This window comes from Bactrocera neohumeralis, chromosome 6 (genome assembly GCF_024586455.1).
Source record: "Bactrocera neohumeralis isolate Rockhampton chromosome 6, APGP_CSIRO_Bneo_wtdbg2-racon-allhic-juicebox.fasta_v2, whole genome shotgun sequence".
Taxonomy (NCBI): domain Eukaryota; kingdom Metazoa; phylum Arthropoda; class Insecta; order Diptera; family Tephritidae; genus Bactrocera; species Bactrocera neohumeralis.
In genome coordinates this window covers 2,014,874-2,037,639 of record NC_065923.1, presented here as the reverse complement: position 1 = coordinate 2,037,639, position 22,766 = coordinate 2,014,874, and the positions used below count along the sequence as shown (strand labels likewise).

The 22,766-nt window shown below is 34.7% G+C and overlaps 1 protein-coding gene across 5 annotated transcripts in view; it reads right to left on the bottom strand.

Annotated features, from left to right (window-relative positions):
• The window catches only part of LOC126763353 (connectin), a 397,643-nt gene that overhangs the window by 73,863 nt on the left and 301,014 nt on the right, over positions 1–22,766 (bottom strand). The window contains exons 1-2 of one of the 5 annotated variants that reach the window (XM_050480760.1): positions 18,457–18,831; positions 16,095–16,583 (exon numbers count right to left, since the gene is read on the bottom strand). The exons of 3 other annotated variants lie outside the window; for them this stretch is intronic. The gene's annotated coding sequence lies outside the window, so the exon portion shown is untranslated. Of the gene's footprint in view, positions 1–16,094; positions 16,584–18,456; positions 18,832–22,766 lie in introns of those variants that run through there. One more of the 5 variants, XM_050480756.1, reaches the window with a different exon arrangement.

Here is a 22,766-nt window from a genome sequence, read left to right as displayed (position 1 = left end):
TGAGTTTTTGTCAATGTCAATGAATTCCATGGTTTTTGATGATTCTAATTTCGAGCACCGTCGCAATCGAGTGATTACGGCGTTGAATAGAAGAAACTTTTAAAATAAATGGTAAAATTTCGCATAGCAAACGGCTATCCGCAAAATTAGATTTGAAGCGGGTTTTCTTGGAATAATCTGAGGAATAGTTCAATCATTTTGAGATTAGTTAATTTCACTTGCCACACTTAAATTATAAATTGTGGTACAGATTAAGCAACTAAACTTTCCCTTATATACATGTATGTAACTAACTTGGAAAGGCTTTTTCTATGTGTTTCCTAAGGAGTTAAGTGGTATTTTCGCAGAGCTGGTCGGAAGCAAATAATCACTCGTTCGACATGCTTTTGGACCGTGCAAAAAGCTGTATTGAAGCATAAGGAGACTGTTTTGAATAAAATAAATTGATTTTGCGAAAAAACCATTTTTCTGTTTTTTTTTTAAGTCCTGTTTACTTTGCAACGCACCATGTATTGTATATATTTAGGGTCGAAACCTAAGCAGTCATGTGGACTAAAGACTTTTCTTATAATTATAAACCTTCTATAAACTCAGGTTATAGAATAAGTATAAAAGATTTATAGAAACGAAAGAACAACTAAGCCTCAGTGGAACATAATGACCTCTTTAATTCCCTTCACCAAGACCCCCACTCGGCAAGGTGAAAGGTGAATGTAACGAAAAGCTCTAATCAAGCTGGTCACACATAACGCTTCAAATGCAATTTGGTTTTTATGCAAAGCCATTAAATTACTTAATGACATATATTACCTTATCAAATATGTGTAGTAATTACAATGAGTTTACTAAATTCTTAACCAAGGGTAATTAGTACAGGTCCTATACACACATGTATGTACATACATATGAAGACCTGAATAGGTAAGGTTACAAGAGTTTATGTTGTAAATCTGAACTATTTGGTGGGGTCAGTTTTACCGGTAAAGTCATGAAGTAATGGCGTTAATTACACCAGCATTCAGTTCCGATATAAATAAAATATGAAGGTGTCACAATTGGATGGAGCCTATGAAGCCTTAATATTCAAGAGGACAAACATAAAACCAATTAAGCTAATAAAAATTTTAGTGGACGTACTTGTAGCCAATTCCAACTAGAATTTAATGCTACGCTAATATGTCACAACTCATAAAAATGTATTAATATACATATATAAACGTATATACATATGTATAAAATGTATATGTTTTGATCAAAGCATATCCTCGAATTTGTATAAAAATAGATGAATTTAAGACCTTTTAATTCTACCATGGGTGACATGAACCCAAACCCACTCGATTTTCCTGCAGGGCAGTTGAAGTGTATTTGAACAATTAACAGACATCATGTGAATATACATACTTGTATGTATGTATGCACATTTCAAGGTTTAAGGGTGACTGTTATACTAAGCGAAACTACACACACCTACATACATATACGTATGTATGTAGAGCATGCAAATATAACAGGTCACTTAAGCATCTTATCCACTGGGATAGTGTGACGATAAAATTCAATACACATACATATGTACATATATGCATATACAAATAGTACATGGGAAACCACACAACTGTCTTCTAACTGGAAAACTAACCGATAAGCAGCTGCTGCTCTTTGCTACCTTTATCCCGTAGAAGAGCTAATGTTCGAAGTAGATAAGACAGTTTGCCATCGCTTGTCGCTAAATGCTGTTTTCTGATCCTTTCCATCCGTAACTCCACGCATGAGGAACATCTAAAAGCACTAAAGTGTCGTATAATTGCAGCTGCATATTGGTGTGGTACTTTTGTGGCATGGCACATGTGTGACTGGCTTACGAAACTCGCTACCGTTTGATAACCGTCTGATAGTGCTATCAACAGCAAGTGAGTTTTGGGAAATGCTTAATTGAATTATTTAATTAGCATTTGCTACCTGGTGAATAATAAAAGGCAGGGTAATTAATTTTTACATTTATAAATAGAGAAGTTTGAGTTTTGTAGGCTCATAAAAGGGGGTTGTACAATAGAGCTATCGAAATATGTATGTTCTTTTTATCCATTTGACTGAAGTAATAGAAATACGAAATATTCGTAAAACCATTGACTGCAACGAGAGTGCGTGGCATCTAAACAGAACAGATGGAGTTAATAGGAATGACACCTGTATTAAAACAGTAAGTACACAAATGAATATGGACCACTATTGTATATATGTATCTAACTCAAGTCTTTGTATATAAAACATTTTTATTTGAAAATATATCTTAACAAAATTTGGCCTACGTTATTATTCGATGCATCGCCACAGTATTCGAAGAAATTACTCAGGTCGGACCACCATAGCAAATAGCTGCCAAATAAACTGACCGTTCAAAAACCAGATAAAGATCTTTTTATACACCTTTATGTTGTAAAAAATGAAACTATGAAGTATGTTTTAACTTCAGTGTATGTAAAGAAAATCAATGTTTAACGAATGCGTCGTGTCTCACACCTCAACCGTGTCTATGACGAATGTAGTTACGTGTACTAAAATTAAATATTCGTCGATTTACGTCAATTAGTACGTCATTATTTGATTTTATTAATTATTTACATACAAAAGAACAAAAAACTAAAATAAACAAGAAAAAGCAGAAAAATTAAAGTTAGTAGTTTGGAGAGTCAATCAATACCTAACAATAGACCAAATTTGTGAAAGTAAACCAAAATTTTTAGTAAGAGTTCGTTGAACAAGAAAAATAAAAACACAGAAATAAAAGAAAAATAGTAATTTGCTTTTAAGGATATATAAAACGTTTTAACTCGATTTTCGCCAAAAGGCGAATATAAGGGATACCAAATCTCACAAATGCATATGTGAGTCTTTCATTTTTATATTTAACACATTTGTTTTTCTTTTCACGGAATTTAGGGTACGTATATATTTTTATGGCTTTTATATCCACCCACTTTGTAATTATTTTATATAAAATATTTATTTTCTCAGCCGAAAAGTCCTTTTATTTTCAAACGAAAAATCTCAGGTGAAAGTATTTATTTAAAAAAAATGTAAGGTCTTTCAACACTGATATCTCAGATTTCTGCTGTTTCAAAAAAACTATGTCATACTACTAGTGTCACACATTGCAGCAGTTGTCCCAACGAGTATTTACAAATGAAATATTACAAATTTAATTCTATGTTGAAAACTGACATAATAAAAAGTTGCCTACATTTAGGCGCAGATTTGTTAAATTGCATTGAAAGTTCGTTTGAAAATGTAATTGCTATTTAATTAATTAATTTGCGTCAACTAAGTAAGTTTTAGTTTTCTCAAATTGTAAATCAATTGTAATAAATACAAGTGTTCATAAAATATTAATTAAAAAGAAAACTAATGTAGTTGGCAACTCTTGGGAACGATTTACTGTCAATAATTCAAATAGAGTAAATGCGCTTTTAAATTTTATTATATAGAAAATAAAATGTTATTTCTACATAAGCATTTATATCCATTAGTCCATTAGAGGGGGTCGCTTTTTTTATCATTCAGAACAACTTTACCTAGTAGAATATGGGTCTGAAACCGGTTTCGAGCATTGTTTCTTCACTTAAGTCTCGACTGCCTCTTTCCGGTGCAAACATTTTGATTGGCCTCTATGCGACATAACCGCGGCAATATACCACACTTAAGCATAATATTGATTTTATTTAATTTATTCAACATTTCTTCAAAAGCCTGAAAGCCAAAGTACCAATCAGTATCAATTTACCAATATCGATTATGCAATTTTATTCTCCACTTTGGCTTTTGCAATGGCAAATTAATTTCATTTTCTTAATTGTAAAATTACACCGTTGTTATTGTTGGTGTTTTTCTTTGTAGAATTTAAATAAAGTGGAAAGCGGTGTAAAACAACCTGTTTGCCGTTGTTGGTGTAACGGCACAGCGTGAGTGTCAATAAAAATTGTTGACGCTTTCTTTAAGGTAATAATGCCGCAACACATTCATACACACGCACGCAAGAACACACACGTACACGTGAGAGCCGACATGTAATTGTGAGCAAATTATACACGCCAACTTAAAACACACTTACATGAGTATATACATATGTATTTAATATAAGTATATATTTCTGTTTACATATATGCGAGTGTAATTTCATGCACTCATGCAAACAGGCTTTGATATATACATACATACATACATACATAGATATATGCACGTTGAATGTGACGAGTAATTACAGTTCAATGGCAACGAGAATTACGGTAAGCTGCAATTTTTTTCCACCTGCCGCCATTATTTCTGTCGTGGATTTTCGTTTTTTGCTTTTCGGCAGATGGGAATGCGTTGTGGCAACATTTTATGCTCGCTGCAAAAACAAAAAATCCACCACATACACACAAGCTTTCGCATATCAGTGCATTCGCCGATTTAAACTCATCTGCAGGTGAATTTTGTGTGGCAAGCAACGGCAATGGAGGCAACAAAAACCATTATATGGCGGTGGCCGTCGGCTGATGGCTAACGACAACAACGACAAGGCATAAAATAAAAAAAAAGCTCCACGCATACACACATGTGCTCGAAAAACATGTGAGACGTATGAAGGAAAAATTGAAAGTGCCACTTTGCAGCGCTGCGATAAGCGTATGGGCGTGCGAGGCACTCGAGCTGGGCGGTGTGGGGTTAAAGGTTTCGTCGCTGCCGTAGTCTCGAGCAGTTGAGCGCAGATTGCAAACTATGGTGTGTTGCACATGTTGCACGTATGTAGGAGTATATATTAATTTCTCCTTTCAACAATTGCATACAAAAAACAATGGCGGCATTAAAAGCAGTCAACTGAATTGCCTTTTTACCACCGTAATTTGGATCCTTGTATTATATGTGCAGGCACACATACAAACACACAAGCAAAAATGTGTATAAATGCACTCACAAGTGTCCAAGTGGGAGTGCGTGTGTGTGCGCTGGTTGTTAGGCGAGTTTTATATATTTTTAAGGTATGATTTTTGGCGCGACAACTGGCGCGACAACAACACTAATATTCCACTTAATATGGGCTTTCATTTGCATGTAGATATGTGCTTAAATATGTCTGTTGGTAGGGCCGCGTAGCAGTTTTCCGGCCTGCTGTTTATTATAAAGCGAAAATTCTCAGTATTTTTTGCTTGCGTTACGCGCAGGAAGTCAAAAATTTAATTTCATTGCAACACCGCAAAAAATAAAAATAAAAATAATGAAAAAACGCGACAAAAATCAGAAATAAAAAATGAGTATGATATACATATATATATATATATATAGTATATAATAAAATGTTTACATATGTCATCTTTAAAACCTGTTAAATGTCGCCTGTCACCATTGGTGTTGTTGCCAATAAATTGCCTCCGCCGTCACACAGATGTTCGTCCAACACCAGCAGTTGGCCGAAAACATCAAAAGAGAGCTGAACAGAAGAACAAAAATAACAACAACAAAGCGGTGACGATGACAAAAACAGTGAACGTCCTTATTTCATTACTTGCCATTTGCCATTCGGACTTTATATAGCCCAAGTAAAAATATGGGTAATATACATATACATATATAGTAAAATACATATATAAATAGACTGAGATACATATGTAAATATACATACATATGTACACATGTATGCTCATACATTCTTATGAGAAAAAAGCTTAATGCATGTAGTGTTTAGGTGACAGCACCCTGTCGAAAGTTGAAAAAAAAATTTAATGCTGGCGACAATTAACTTAATTAAATTCTGCCCAAACACAAGTTCTACCAGACGCTTTTTTTCTTTCCAGAAAAGCTCACAACTTTTTTATTCCTACATCAGCTGCGGGGCACCTAAGTAGACACTTCTTTGTAAAGACTTTTGATTAATAAAAGTATTTAACTGATTGTTTGGTGGCAAGTAAGAAACTTTTCAGTTTTTCTGAAAATCGAAGCTCTTTCTGCTGAGGCTGTGGAGAATATACTAAGTCTCTAATGATAAGAAAGTCTTATATCTACTTACAAGCCAGAAAATGGTAATTTTCGGTGAATTTAGTTTGAAGAGGAATTTTATTTACTCAACAAACAAAATTGATGTACATTCGAAGAATTTTTTATACTTTTTTATTAATTTTGAAAAATTTACGATTTCGTTGATTCTCTGAAAACTTTCGAGTCTTCTTGTGTCCGTAGCCCATCTCCATTCAGACTTCCAACACTGATAGCAGGGAAGACTTTTCTGCTTAAAATGATCTCAAATCCAAACGCAAAAAAAAAAAATTATTACCACTAAAGATGAATACAGATAATGATCGGAGGAATGGTCAAAATTTTGTTGGCTTAGGCGGAAGAAATTGAAAATATTTTGACTTCAGAGTAGCTTAAAAAAATCAAAATTATTAACAAAAATATCATTCCTTCCAAAGTTTTCTAAGAAGTTTCTTTTTTCACGAAAATTTTGTTCACCGACCCTGGAAACAGCATTTCATGAAAATCGTCTTTAAGGGTTTTAAGAAGAAAAAATTCTTACAAATATGCTAATATCTCTAAAACTATTTGCCTGCTGAATTTAAAATTTTAGGTGAATGTTTCTAACTACATATATATAAATTCGATATGTATGGAAAATCGATTTTCTGAAATTCACATTTGAATATTATCCCTTAAGGCAGACATAAAAGTTACACCACTCAGCAAATCTGAAAGAAAATTTTGCGACTGATATGGCAAGAAGTCTGAAGGCTATTTAGGGTGTCCTGAGTATGAATTTGAGTTCAAAAAACTTCCATCATTTGTAGCTATTTTTGTATCACTACAAAACAAAAATTCCTATGTGTTAAGAAATTTTTACTATAATTCTCGGTTTTAGCAGTCCAAAATTAGTAGGCAACAGCTTGGAACATGACTGTCGCAACATAACCGTAAATTAGTCTTACTTAATAGAATCTCCGACATTGTCTTTAGAAGCAGGTTTTCGACCGTAGCTAGATCATCACAAAAATGGCAAAAAAAAAATTGTTTTTTTTTTTTTTAATTTTTCAAACAAGTGACAAGGTCATAAAATTATATTTGTCCAAAAAAATATTTTTTACTTCACATATCTAACAATCTTTATCTGAAACGTGTTTTTAACAACGCATTGTGTACTCTTGCTCAACTCTGTTTAGGCCCAGCTTCTTAAAAAAAAATACTTAAGAACATACCACGCTACAGTCGAGAACGGGCCCGGATTTTTATCCGGCGAAGGACTCTCAAACCGACACCATTCCTTTAAATTACTTAGGATTGTTTTCTGCCTCTACAAAAATAACAACAGCTGAACTAAATAAATGAGAGTAACGGTAAGCTAGTTAAAATTATCAGCCTTATCGTAAACTCGGCGTGTATAATTCATTTCCATGTATTTTTATTTTCACGCGAACGAAAAATTCGTATCAAGAATTCCGTGCGAAAAGTTCGAATTTCGATTATGTTATTGAGAACTTCGGCAAGCTGTCAAACACTGTTTTAATTTGATTTGGATATTTGGATTTGCGTGAATAAAATATGAAAGACTTTTTCCAGCTGACGTTCACGATAAGCAAAACACAAATTTGTGAATTGTTTCATAGGAAATGATTTTCGTGCAAAGTTTACTACAAGGCTGAACATAATCTCTTGGTGCTAGTGCTTTTTAATTATCACAGTCTGCTTAATTTGAGACTGTGGTAATCAAGAAGCATGGTTTTTCAACTCACATCTTTCATGAAATGAAGCATCATTTAAGTGCTAGCCATTTTGCCAATTCAATCAATGTCTGCCATAAAAATTGATCCAACAACAACACAGCAGCAAGTGATAAGAAACATAGAAAAACTGAAAAAACCTAAAAGTTCAATTGTAAATCGTTACGCTTGAAAGTTCGGCCGCAGAACGTTTACATTTACCACAAACATGTACAGCAGACACCGGAGCTAAACGTAAGCCAGAAAACCAGCAGCCCACACACACACACACACACACACATACAGATGCATGCATGCATATTTAGCACGCAACAATTGCTGCAAGCAAAGTAACGATGAGCTTTGTGTAAAGCGGTTAGTTAGTGCTAAACGAAATCCAAAGGAGAAAGAGAAGAAGCAGCAGAAGCAACAAGTAAAAAAGAAGGCGACGTAACTTAGCTTTTTGTCAGGGATATAAATCTAAATTTAATCTTACGCTACTGAAGGCGCACAACAGCACCAAAGAGAGTCCGTCGTCTCGTCTCTAGAAAGCGAAGAAGCAATTCATCGTGCAACAACAACAGGGTGGCAGCATGCGGTGGTGTAGCAGTGGTGACGGTTAAGCTATTGAGTGAAAGTGCAACGGTTGATGATGCAAAGCGGTGAGGGGCTGGAGGTGTCGCAAACTAATTTGTAACGAGATTAGTAAACGATGCGTTGTGAAGGATGGGAATGGCTACACGTGCGTCTACTCCACACACACACATCCAAAGACACAAACAAACAAGGATATGTATTTGTACAACAAGTTTTTTTATGCAGCGTTGCAAGCATGTAAGCGGGTATAAATTACTGAGACGCTTTATGTGTATGTGTGTGTGTCCCCCACTTAAATGCCAGAGAATGAGAATTTACTCGAAATTGCTGAGATTTGCTGCACAACGAGCGACAAATAAATTCAAATTTGCACAGAGAGGTTGCGCAAATGCAAATACGTGTATACGGGTGTATGTGCAAGGCAAAGACAGTGCACAATTTATGTATTGACGCACACACATACACATACTAATGTGATGTAGACGCAGCTTAAGTCTAGTTAAGCCTTTGTCATGCCCCACAACACTGAGATTTCCAACGCAATCCCTGCTGCCCGTGTATGTCGGTATGCGCTGTCCACACACAAATATGGTAAAGTGTGTGCGCTTCCTTTGACAGTCCACAGTCGGCAAACTCACATTTGCTTTGCAGCAAAGCAGTTTTTTCACTTTAAATGAAAATTGTTTATAATTCCCTCAATAAATGCTGACATCATTTCCGAGTGAGTTGCATGAAAATCAAATTTAAATATTTGCCAAGCGCACACACTCAACAGACGCAGCCAAATACGCACACACTTTCTCTCTATGCATGCCCACAAATATAGTCAATTTATGTTTGTGTGTATGTACATATGTATATGCTCAGACAAGTTTTAAGTTTGCGCACTCATAGTCGCTTACAAGCTCATAAGCTCACTAGAAGTTTCGCACACGCCTTTTTCCTCTGCAAAACCACTGTTTCTTATTTAATTTTGCATGTGCGCCCGCGTTTGTGTGTGTGCGAGTTGTTGCACAAACAGTCGAAAATCTCCCAAGGCACTTGAGCTATTTTCCACTGCGTTGCCACATTTTTGCTATATCAACCAACACGCGCACACATACATATTTATATACATACACACACACGGAATGTTGCAAACTGAAATGAGAATGTGTGCGCAGTGTGACAGCAGCAGCACAGTTAGGGATACAGATTTGCTGCAGCTTGCGCGTAATTGTATGCCATCTGTATGACATGCAGTGCAACGTCAGTTTGGAGGACGAACTAGTCAAAAAATAGACAACAAATAGCAACAGTGACAAAGTGAAGGCAAGCGGTACTACATTGAGTTCGGCATTAGTGACTATTCGGTACCCTAAAAAAATTATAAAATAAATGTTACTTACATTTTCAGCATGAATTATCATTTTTCAGTATTATGAATATATTTTTAACCTATGGTCTTAGTAAAGAAAAAATATGCTTTATGAAACCTTTTTCTTGATTTGATCCATCATCTTATAAGACACTTACGAGTACATACTGTAATGTTCCGATTTGATCAATGGGAAGGTAGATTGTAGCTTTGCCTTGGGTGATCTATGTCAAATTTCGTGAAGATATATCGTTCAATAAAAAGTTTTTCATATACATTTTTGTTTGATCGTTAAGTTTGTATGGCAGCTACATATATGATAAGTGGTCCGATCTAGACAATTTCTACGGAGACTGTACTCTTCCTTTAGACAATTACGCAAGCCGAATTTGATAAACATATGTATGTAGTCAAATGAAAATTTTTTCATACAAGTGTTTGATTCGACCGTTCAGTTTGTTTGGCAGCTATATGCTATAAAGATAAATGTTTGCAGAATTTCAGATTGATATCTCAAAAAATGAGTGACTAATTCGCGTCAAAAGACGGAAATACGGACAGACAAACATGATGATATGGTCAAATCGACTCGGCTCGACTCGCTCACCACCAATAAGGTAATATATGGTAATTTGTAGAGTTTCCTTCTGGATACTGCAAACTTCATGGCAAATATAATATACTTTATTAAGGGTATTAAAATCTTCAATTTGTCCATCCTAGTGAAGTGGCAAATCGAACATGTAACTGGCATAAATAATGCCTTTTGATATACTGAAATATCAAATGAATATAAGCACATATAACATTCGTGCATTCCTCTATTGAAGTTTGAGCACATTATAAAGGTTTTTAGAATAAAACGGAACTGATATAAATTAGATGAGTTGGTACCGACAGCTTAAACATCATATGACACCTCAGTAGGAATGTACCCTTTTAGAAAACGAATTTTCATTAACTTCTAACTTATTTTCTACTAAAGAAACACTTCTCTATGTTTCGCATCAAATATAAGCAAACAACTGCAGGGTACCACAGAGTCTAACAAGCTAATGCAGCGTAACATTTACACATATATAAGTAATTACATATTCATGCATATAAACACACAGCTCTTATATGTATGTATTTACTTATATGCTATTTATTTGCCAGCTTTTGCTTTGCCGCACAAACTGTTGATATGCCTACAACAATAACAACGTTGTGGAGTAAAAAATAGCTTTTTGAATAGCAAAAACTTGGAGAAGTTTTACATGGCTTTATGAAGAAAGCGGGCAGCTTTATTTGCTCTCTTCACACGGCTATACACTCATACATGTATAAAGTGTGCGCGCTGCAATACAAATTGTTGCAAGTGGCCGCAGTGATTCAGTGGCACTTTCGAAAACATTTCTCTCTGCTACTTATTTATTTGCGACCACTTTGCATATTTCTAAATTTATACGCTGGCTAGTTGTACAATTGTGGCGCGTCTACAAGTGTGCGACGGAGTTTTTGCTGCCGCAACGGCTGCTGTGGCAGCGTAGTGTGTTTGAGTGACTTTTTTGTGTGTCTGTTTATTCTGCCGTTTTATCAACAAGTTATATTCATAACCATTTGCACGCTTATAAGCACATTACTAAGTATATTGGTATTTGTATGAGCAAACACTACTAAGCTCTGTTGCACGCCTTTGCATAGGCTAGGGTTTTTGCAACATTGCTTTGATCGTTTTTCGTAAGCTTTTCTTAATAGTTGCAGTTATCTGCTTCTGGTTGCGTTATTCTAATCAAAATATTTTTCACATATTTTGGGTTTTTGTATAGCAGTTTTTCTTTATTTCTTTCACCAAATGAAAATCGCTATGTTCCTCAGATGTCAGCACTTGTAAGTGCATGAAATGAAGGTGAACGGAGGTGTTTAGTCGGCGCAGAATACAAACACAGATCAGATTTCAATTGTGAAAAAGCTATAATACCTATCACGGTTGCATTTGTTATAAGATGGAAGGATATAAAAAATTCTCTGTCTTGATTTTGATTGTTTGTATGGCAGCTATATTCCGTAGTGTATATAAAAAAATACATTCGGAGATTGTAGCGTTGACTTGAGTAATAATCCATGACAGATTTCGTGAAGATATATTTTCCGGTTTTTTCATGGCTCTCGATTGGGACATAAACAATTTCGTTGAAAATAAAAATTACAAATATGGAATAAATTCTTCTAATTAGCTAAACGTCTTAAGTGTAAAGCAAACACAGTTGGCTGGATTACTGAAAGCGGGAGAGCGCTTTAAGCGTAGGCTCGAAAAGCGGGACTTCTGAGAATGAGGTGCTGAGATGTTTCCTCCTCGACATATATCTTACTATATTGGCAACGTGGCTCAATTTTAAGATTTTCTTTTGGTTCTTATCCCTGCATCTAGAGATTGTGATATGTCTTAAAATTGCACCAAATTTTCATTACAGAAATTTGTTAAATACCATTCAGCAACTGTGAAGATTAATAGAAATGGCGGCAAATTTAAATCCCAGCGACCCAGAAAGACGATATTAAGAGCGAGCGATCCAGAAAAGGAGAAGCATAAAATGAGAGTATTTTGGTCATTTCAAAGCAGAAAACGTCCTTTCTTAAATAACTTGTAGGTGACTCATGATATACAAACATACATAACAATTAAATATACTTAAATTATTACAGTGCTCCAAAATAAAAATTTCTCTATAGAAATTCGACGTTTCTCAAATTTTACTAGAGCCTTCTAACAATATCAAAACCCTTTAAAAGTGGAACTTTTAGCCCAAGTTCATAGCTTCCTACCTCAAGACAGATCTCTAACCGCAAAGAAGCTTACACTTCATACCAATGTAAATATATGTTTATGGCACATATAAGCTGAGGAGCAACTTTGGCAAATAACTGCATACCTAATATATTCTAAGCTACAGAGAGAAATGGAAAATTCCACAGAGACAGTGATTTACTTGCAACTTCTTGTTGTCGTTTTGTCTTACTGAGCTCATTCGAGTATGTTTAAGTATACGGATGGAAGTAAAAGTATAAGGGTGGTCGGTAAAAATAAATACCTATTTGAAATTTTTGGTTTGACCTTGGAACGATATGTCTTAACTATCTTTAGTGGAGAGGTTACAAGCTAGAACTGACATCTTCGAATACAACTGTGTCTGTTTTGGGTTTTAAGATATAAAAATAATCTTTACAGAAAAGTTTATATTCAAGTCCACAATCCACCCGTATAAACACTAAAACTTAAATTGTTAACTTTCGACCAGGATAGTGTCCATTTAGTTTAGAAAATTTACTTCCTCCATTTAAGGGTCATCCTAAAGTGTACTCTTTAGGATGTATGAACATATGCAGATATGAAAATTTGTATGTTGTTGTATTTGTATTCCTCTAGCGTTATTGCTACTGCTATTTTCAAATACTTTTTGCATATATTTCTTTACGCAAGGCTTACACACACCCTTACAAACATACATACATATGTGCATTTATTCATTACTTTGTCTTTGGTTTTTGAAGAATCTAGATGTTAGCAAATCAACTTGAAAACAATTACATTTTTAGTCAATCAATGTATGATATGAATAGATAAAAGTTCTCAGCACATCAACAACAAATGTTTGTATATATGTACTTATGTATTTGGAGATAATAGTAGGCTTTACTCTGCATTTCTAAAAACGAATGTAAACTGGATTGCAGAAACGAAGCTGTGCATTCTTATTTCGGGAAAAGCTTTGGGATTAATACTTGCAAAATTGAAATATGATTTCATAAGGCCTTGGAAATTCCATTTTGAAATCGATTACGAGTACTGAGCAGTGAGTTAACTAGCTTTTTCAGTTGAGTTAAAAAAACCCGAATTTATTTCTCTTATATTTAGCGGCAGCTGCTAAATACAACTGGTCAGTACACTTTTATTTTATTTTGGACTAAAAATTGAATTTCCAAATACATATGTACTACGTAAATAGTTGTTTTTCGATCTAAAAAAAATTATTAAAATTTCATTTTATGAAAAGAAGTAAGTAACAACTTCAAAATTTTAAGAAATTATAAATATTAAAATACTTTCGACTAGTTTGGTACATAATTATTTATAAGATTGTGAACCGGCTTAACGGAAATATTTATCATTTATTCTTGGTATATTCAGAGCGTACTTGGTTCTTTTACCGCGAGGGTGAGAGATGTACCTTAACATTGAAAGCCAATAATAAGCTCGAAAAGAAAGAAATGTTAGAAATCTAAGAAATAAACTATGCAAAACAGATCACGGAATCACGGAAACGTTATTTTAACGAATTTTCTGCGGCTTTCGAGTTAAACTTTTTTAGCCGGTTACAAGCATTACAAGAAAAGGTTAGACTGAACGATGCTCTCAACTTTTACTGGGAGATCCTGAAGGCTTGGGTAAGCTTCGAAGTAAAGTGAACAATGTCCGTCTCTGATTTTTACTGTTGAGTGTAATATTTCTATTACAAAAAACTGCTTTCTAAATATTATATAATATATAAAGCCGCCATTATTATAGCTTACATGCCTGAATTATTTCTTTCCATATTATTAACGCATCTTTACTAGTTTATACTTAACACACGAACTTTTCATTCACATCAGATTTCTCTCGTAATTTTGAAGATGAGTGCTTTTTTAATAGAAAAAAGTGGAAATAATATAAAAAAATCATTATTGGTTTTCTCTTTAATGTTATAAAGAAGCTATAGTTACAATTTACGATGATGATGCGAGTACCATCGTCGCCGTACTTGAAAAATTTATATGTGCTGAAGCTGACCGACCCGAACTCTTCGACACCATAGCGGATTGGTCATGGAAGAATTTATTTTCTTAATATTTTATGAATTTAATAACTGTTGTAGAATCCTAAAATTTATGTGTTTTTTTAAATCTACGACTGTTCTGAACCCTTAAGTAACTAGTAGCTTCTTATTTAAGGACAGGTGAGCCAATTACAGCTCTACCCTTCAAGCCGGATTATAGCATTAGCTTTTGATGTCAACGCTGTCTGTTCGAAATGTACAGAAATTATGCAGCACATCGATACACACACTCACACACAAACACGACCACTCAAATAAAACAATGACGATCTGCTGATTTCACAAAGCGATTGCGAATAATAATTTCCAGGCGTGCGCGTCACAATGGACATCAATGTGTTTTTGATGAACACAGTAGCCATGGCGGCGCAGTTGGAGCTGCAAGGTATTTGCTAAAAGCAAATCAACCATGAATACAACAACAATAAGGATTAAATTTACACGCACATACACTGAAGCACAGATACAACCACATATACACAAGAGCTCAGTGGCGCATAAATGTAGTTTAGAAGCAGTCAGTTGGTGATTTACGATTTTCATTTGAAATTTAAATTAACATAATGGTCGCCTGCAGACGCTTGAAGACAACGCAATACATATTTATGCATTAGCGTCAAGCGGTGGCAACCAGCAACTAACGGTGCGGACCCTACGCAACCAGCAGTCATCAAGGGTGCTCATCAGCACGTCGACAGCCGGCAGCTTGTTGAGTGATGCCAGAGGCGTCATGGTCAGGTGGTAAGGGAAGAGCGTGCGACAGGTGAGCGGACAGCGAACGGGGTTGCGGTGGTGAGCTTTATTGCTAAGCTGTGAGTTTGTGATTGTGTGTGTGTGAGAATATTTGCTGCGCGGCAGTAGTTTTATGCACAGGTAATTAAGCAGCCGAAGATGAAGGCACAAACTCATTTCAAAACTTGCTTATACAAGTATATATATACATATGTATATAATTCACTGTAAGCACTGGCACATTGAGAATGCTGAAAGTTGCCTAAGCTCTAAAATATTCGGCTTGCTGTGGCGAAATTTCGTTGCTGATGTTGATTGATGTTTATTTTCGGCACAGCTGCGTTGACAATAACAACACAAAATACGACATAAAAGCAAAGAAATGCGCGGCGAAAGCACACTGGAGTTCAGTTGAATTCTAAAAATTTCACAAAGACGAAATTCACTGTATTTAAATGCGTTCTTTTGCAAACTACCTTTGCCGCAGGCTCTGGAGAGAAAAAGGCGCTGAAAATTATTTACTAACACATACACATACAAACAGCAATAATTCAAACATAGTTCGCATATATACATATACACAAGCCGCCCATATATGTAGGTGTGTGTGTGTGTGCGTTTGTGAGGATGGCAACTTGCAGTATTTTATGTAGTCGCCAACAACTGCCTAAGCTGTTGCGGATTTGCATACGTAAAACACGACAAAGTAACTGTAGTGCGGCAACGTGCAACATTTTTACTTTCTTTTATTGTAAGTTTTTTTTCGCCTTTGCTTTGGTGGGGAAAAAGGCTCAGTGTAGCGGCACCTTAACGCAGACTTACCCGTACTTGTTGCTTTTCGGCTCCTGGCGGTGCCTGCTTTCCAGCTGTGGGGGTGATGCAGATAAATACTTTATTTTATTTTCCAGTTATTTCGTTTACATTTAGCACTTGTTTGTTTTTTTTTGTTTGTTGCGCTTGTAATTTCACTTTTATTTATTTATATACACTCTTTGTAAACAGTTAATGTAATTTGCAGTAACAGATGTCAATCGACATCACAAACACGCTACAAATTCAAATTGAGTTTTATACGCGCTTGTCGTTGTAAGTGTGTGTGTGCGTGTGTATTTCACTGATGTGTATCAATATGCCGGCTCTTGTGTCACTTCAGCACTGCGCTCTTGTCACTTTTACACATTTCAAATTAATTTATGCACATACAAATTTGCAAGATAATTTTTATTTCCGGCAGGAATTTGTTTAGTGAACGTGCGGTTTTGCCTTTCAGTTAATATTTAATGTTTTTCCTTTATTATTATTGCGAATTTGCTGCAAATATTTCAAACAAAAATTGTATTAAGAAATTCAAAACTTTTAATTGGTGCATCAATTTTTGATTTTTTATGTTCTAGTATTCACAAAAAATTTTTGCAATTTTTTTTTTGCATGAAATATTAAGTTTATGTCAAATATTTTATTTTGATAAATTTAACTAAATAAATTTCGTTCTTTTAGTATTTGGAGTTCATTGTGCACTGCATTTGTATTAGTCAATACATAAAAATTCTAAACTAAACTTAATAGCAACTATTTTTATTGCAGTGATAATCCATAGCTCAAACACACTTTAATGATTTTTTTTCATAATGCAGTAAGGCTCATATACACGTAACGAATTTATATGTAAGATGTTTAAGCTGTGAAAGCTTGCTTTTTTAGACTTAGTATGTGCTTTAAATTTTTCTAAAAGGCTAGAAAAGGGGATTTTAATTGAAATTAACAAAAAAATTATAAGTAAAGACGCCGAACGTTCTTAAACGAGCACTTAACTGCCTTAGGTTGGTGTATACATTTAAGAAATGCAAATTCGAGCTTATAATATTGAAATTTGTAGTGTGTTGCTAAACAAAATAATATATTAAATAAATAATTAAGAGAATGTTTTTATTAAGGATGGACCAGATAAGTACTAGGTAGTTAAGGTGGATGTCTGAGGACGAACCAAGGCTTTTGTGAACAATAAAAGACTCCATATTTATAAAAGAGTGTATAGGTTCATTTAAACTTCCATATTCAAATACTGTTGTGAATGAGGAATAAAAAAAATCAGGAAAAATTAATGTATTCTGAATTTTGTTGCGGAATTTAATTTAATTACTATTTTAATTTTTTGTTTATTTTTTATTTTCATTTTAACTTATTATTAGCTTCAGCTCTTGGCACGATCGAATTTTCCACATAAATTAACAATTTCATTTGTTTTTAAACTAACGATTATGAAAATGGTCGATATTAACGATATGTACCACAGATAAAATAATGAACAATCAAAATTCTGCTTCGATTTTAATTAAATATTTTATCACGAATTTTTTTAAAATTTTTATAAAATTTCTTTAAAACAAGTCTTTTCAAATTTAGAAGGTTTTCCGAAAATTTTTACTGAAGTAAACAAAATTATTGCTAATTGCAATATAAATTTGATAATTATACGTTTTTGTTTAAATTAAAAAAAATGCATTATTAGTTTTATTAAAACTGTCATTTAAGCCGAAACACTTTCATATTATGATTGAAATTTATGACATTTTATCAATTTCACCGAAACTAAGCGATAGGAAATTAAAATTGTAGCATATAAATAGGCGCATATGCTTAAAAATTGATTTTTGAGGCCTGAGCTTTCAATTGCTGTGTTTAATTTTTAAAACTGGTAAGCACCAGCAGCATGGACATTGAGTTCAAAAAACTTCAAAACCAAAATATCAGTAATTTTTTAAGCAACTCAATAATCACCCCTAAATTTTTTTTTTTTTTTAATTACTAAAATCTTAATATTCAGTATGTTCTATTTTCTGGGTTATTTATTTATTTTTTGTTTTGTTATGACAGACTTTGGACTTAACTCGCGTTAATAACTGTAAGAAATTTTACAACTTTATTTATGTTTTGAGGCTCAATGTCTCTCTAGGGTATAAATAAAGTAATTCTAATAAATTTTTTCCCACAACATTTATGAATCTTCATTAAAAAATCAAAGGCAATAGCCTGAAACCGTGTTTATTGCAATTTCAAAAAAAAAAATCAAAACATAAAAAATAAAATAAAAAGAAATTTTATGTCTTCATATTCGCTCTTGCAAACTTTTGTATTTCTCAGCACTCGCTTTTAAAAGCACAACACTTCACAGCTTCGGACTAACAATCAAAACTTGTTGCATTGCAGCCAGGCCAAATTCGTTGCACGCACACTCACGCAAGTGCCACCTCGCAACGTTTATACGTATGTGTGCATGCGATTGTCACGCCAGCAAGCCGCGAAATACTTCGTAGTCAAATTTGCAATTTAAACCTTCATTTAATGTATATTTAAGGCTTTTTTAGTTTTCTCCAAAAATAACAGTAATTTTGCACTTTGACACAGTTTCGGTGAATTTTTCTTTTTTCGCACGATTGAACGCCAATACATACACATAAATGCGTTCGCATACGTTCAGCGCACCACACAATTACTGGGTGAACAATATAGAAAATCGTCAAACGTGAAAAACGAGAGGAGCAACACGTTGCTAACACACAGACCGCCCAACGAAGACTAAGCGCACGACAACAACTGTCACAGCAGAATAGTAGCACACGCGCCGCCACAGTCAAAATCGCCGCCGCAGCGCTGGGTGGCCGAACGCACGAGCTACCGAGGGTGGTGAGTGGTGGTGACGACTTGTGTATGCTCGAAGCAGGCCAAGCAACAATTCAATGAAGCAGCACACACAGCGAAGATAACTCCAAGCGACTCCAATTGGAACATCAACAAACGGCTTGTTAGCCGACGTTCGTGTTTGACACTCGCTATTTTGCTCTGTTTACGAATAATCTGAATATGTGTTTGTGTCTGTGTTTTGGTGGTGTCTTTCTCTCATTTCCGTTCTAGTTTTCATAGGATTCTCCTGTATTTCATTTCTATTTGTTTCGCTTCGCTTTCGGAATTGTGGCTCTCACATGCACGAGTAGCCCTCTGTCCGGGCTATTTGTTCGCTGGCTGGCTCTAATGCCAATGCCCTGGTGAGTGTTCGTGAGCGCGAAGTTGGGCGCTCTCGCGTGTCCCGTTTCTGGCGTGTGAGCAGCCGTGAGTGGCGTCTACTCTGTGAATGTTTGAAACCCATTTTGTTTCGGCTGACTGAAAAGCGGAAGTCAGGTGCAACTGTTACTTGTGGCAATGAAACTTGAGACAAATTTAACAAAGGCTTAAACAATATTTTAATATTAAGGACACAACAATAACTAAAGAGAAATTAAAATTAATTAATTAAGGGAAAAAATCAATTAATTAATAAAAAATAAGAATGTATGATGAAGATTTTTGTAAAAAAACATATATTTTTATAAAAGGAATTTGTATTGATTTGGTAAAATATAGTGCAGCAACAGATTTGTTCAACAACATAAACATCAGCGATATTTTGTCATAGAAATATAGAACCATCTTCACAACAACCAATTCTTAGAAAAATTAAAACTGGAGTAAAGACATTATAGTATCTGAATATCGTTGAGGAAATAGTCTCAAATTTATGTGTACATGTATGTACTTCGATATTTTCATGGATCTCAAAAAATTAATACTGCCGATCATGCATATAAAGTTTATATTTGACAGATATAGCAAAATTCATCGTCGTTTTCACTGGAAGAACATCGTTTTCACTCACCTTCCTATGAAAATTTTAGCCAACTTGACCTAAGCTTTGCCGAATTGAGAAGAAATGTATATTATAAATATTTGATCATCCCTCTATTGCTTTAGAAGATCATCAAAAAAATGTCAGCTTCGATAGCATTTACGGAATATTCCTAAAATAAATCTTTCTGTAGCGACTATTGACTACTTGCCTTTTGAATACAAAAAAATTGCAAGCTGTAGCGGACGTCATCGCCGTCTGTCTTCAAACAATTCCATGGACAACCATGCCCGTGTATTTAGTAAAATAAACGAATTTATTTGTTAGGCTTCTGCGGTACTTTTATGAAAAGAATTAGCACCCAAGAAGTGTTAAGAGTTGGTTGGATTCGTAACACGGCGGCAACTCTGGTCAGGCCAAAATAATCCTCAGATTATGGAAGTTTCAGTCAGAATTTTTAAAATTCAGAAAAAATATAGATATTAGTGTAGGTCAAAAAATAAATATTTGTATTATCTTTGGGACTCTGAAAAATAGGTTTTTAGATTTCTTTAGGAAAGTCTGTCCAAATGTGAGCTCTTAATTGTAACTCAAAGATCCTTTATTTTGCAGTTTTCTATTATCATTATAAATCAGAACTTTGTAGGTAATTGTACTGCTCTACAAGACATGGCGAACCCTAGGAACCAATTTTTTAATATTCCTTCCTTTTCGAGAGTAGTGTATGCAATTGGTAATTAGTGTCATATGTGACCAATATTTTTGAAGCCCAGTACATGAGTAACGCATGTGTGAGTGTAAATAAATACACCCTGGTTCAGAAATAATTGCATATCTTCACAAAATGATTATACATACATATGCATGTACATACATATCCGTATATTCTAAAATATGGCTCAGCAATTGCAGAGATCATGTTCCGAAATGCTTTAACAGCGCTATGTTAATAACATATTTGTGCAAAAACTATTGCTAACAGCTGTTCCGTAATTAACAGCAACATAGCAGTGCGGTCGCTCATTTAATAACACGGCGCTCTCAGCTGTATTCCCATAACATTTGCTCTACAGATTCAGAGGACTCAGGCGTACAAACATACGTACATATGTATATATGCTTTCTCACCTCTTATGCAATGTTTGTTTTTATGGTTATTATTTATTGATGTTGTTGATCTGGTTGTACATTACAAGCATATGTACATTCAAATTTAGTAGTTGTTGTTCTTGTTATTGTAACCATTTTTGATTATGTTTGTTTTTCTTACTCTATATTTTGTTGTAATTTTTTAGGAACATCAAATACAGTTAAAGCAAACGCTCGCTGCTGCTGTAATCTCGCTTTATGTTCTCTCTTGCTATTGCTGCTGTTGTTGTTTTTGCATTCGCTAGAGGTTGTTCTATTTTTAACTGGCGTGTGCCATCGACGCACGAACTGCCCCAAACGCACGCAGCCACTTATGCCTATTTATCTGTATGTACGTGTGTATGAATACGTCTGTATGGTTGTGTGTGTATTTAAATACAATAACACAATAAGTGTTGCATTGTTGTTCTTTTTTCTGTAGCTATCGTTCGTCGTGCATGTTTACGGGCTGCGAGTGCCGCGCTCTGCAGGTGGAGTCAACAGCAACTGCTGGTCATACAATGAGCCTCGTGCAGCACAACGGGTATATATGTATGTATGTATGGATGTATGTGTGCATGTGTGGGTGTATAACACTCTGAGTGCTCATATGCCCGAGCGTGTGTGTGTGCTCGCACGCATTTGCTGCTGTTGCATTTCCGGCTCGTTGCACTTGTTTTTCCTGCTTCACGAAGTGCATGTGTGTTTTTATTGCTGTTGCTGCAGCAATTGTTGCTTCAACTGCCAATGATGACTTACATCTACACCGAATCCCCCTCTTACCTTCGCCGCTGTTTATTATTATTGTAGCTGTTGCTGTTATTTTTGTTATTATTGTTGCTGTTGCTGCTATTTTTTGTTTTTGTTGTTACTGCTTCATGAGAATGTGTATTTACATGCGTGTGTGTGTGTTGCCATCGCCGCTGCTATTCGTTGCAACATTTACTTTTCACAATGTTTTTCATTCCTTTGTCGAGCGCGTATAGGTTTTTGGTGTGTCGCTTTTGTTATTATTGTTATTGCATTCACAGCACATGTAAACAATTTTCTTCATCGTGCATTATTATTACATTTCTGTTTACATATTCCTGTTTCTATCAATATTTTCAATGCATACGTAAGCTGTTGCATTCCAGTTGCTGTGATTTTAAGTGGAAAATGTTATTATTTCGCTTTCGCTGTCTATCAGCCATCCATAGTTCGTTCTATGGGTGTGCATTTCAATGCTTTGTTGCTTTTATTGTGATCCGTTTTTACATATGTATGTACCTTTCACAAAATTTTATAAAACATTTTTTTTTGAATTCCTTCGTAATAAAGTTGTTAATGTATGTTGGGTATTTATATTATTTCTTCAGCGAACTGCGAATCCTCGAAAATTATATTTTTCCATAAAGTTTTACTCGTTTGCAATTTTTAGTTTTTTGGGGAATACTTTTTGACTTCTTTGCCTTCAGTGGTGAGTTTTTAGCGCGCAAAATGCACTCAACAGGTCACTTGCTAATTTTTAAGGCAGAAAAACTTGATGATATAAACAGTTATAAGATAAGCAAAATTGCATTTTTTTCAACCATAAAAATCATATTTAACTGAAACAATTTTTTTTTTTCAATTCTTTCTGATGCTTGAACCAAGTGAAAGTAAAATTTAGCAAACATAAAAGACAATAAGTAAAGAACGACTAAGTTTTCTACAATTTTTGGTCA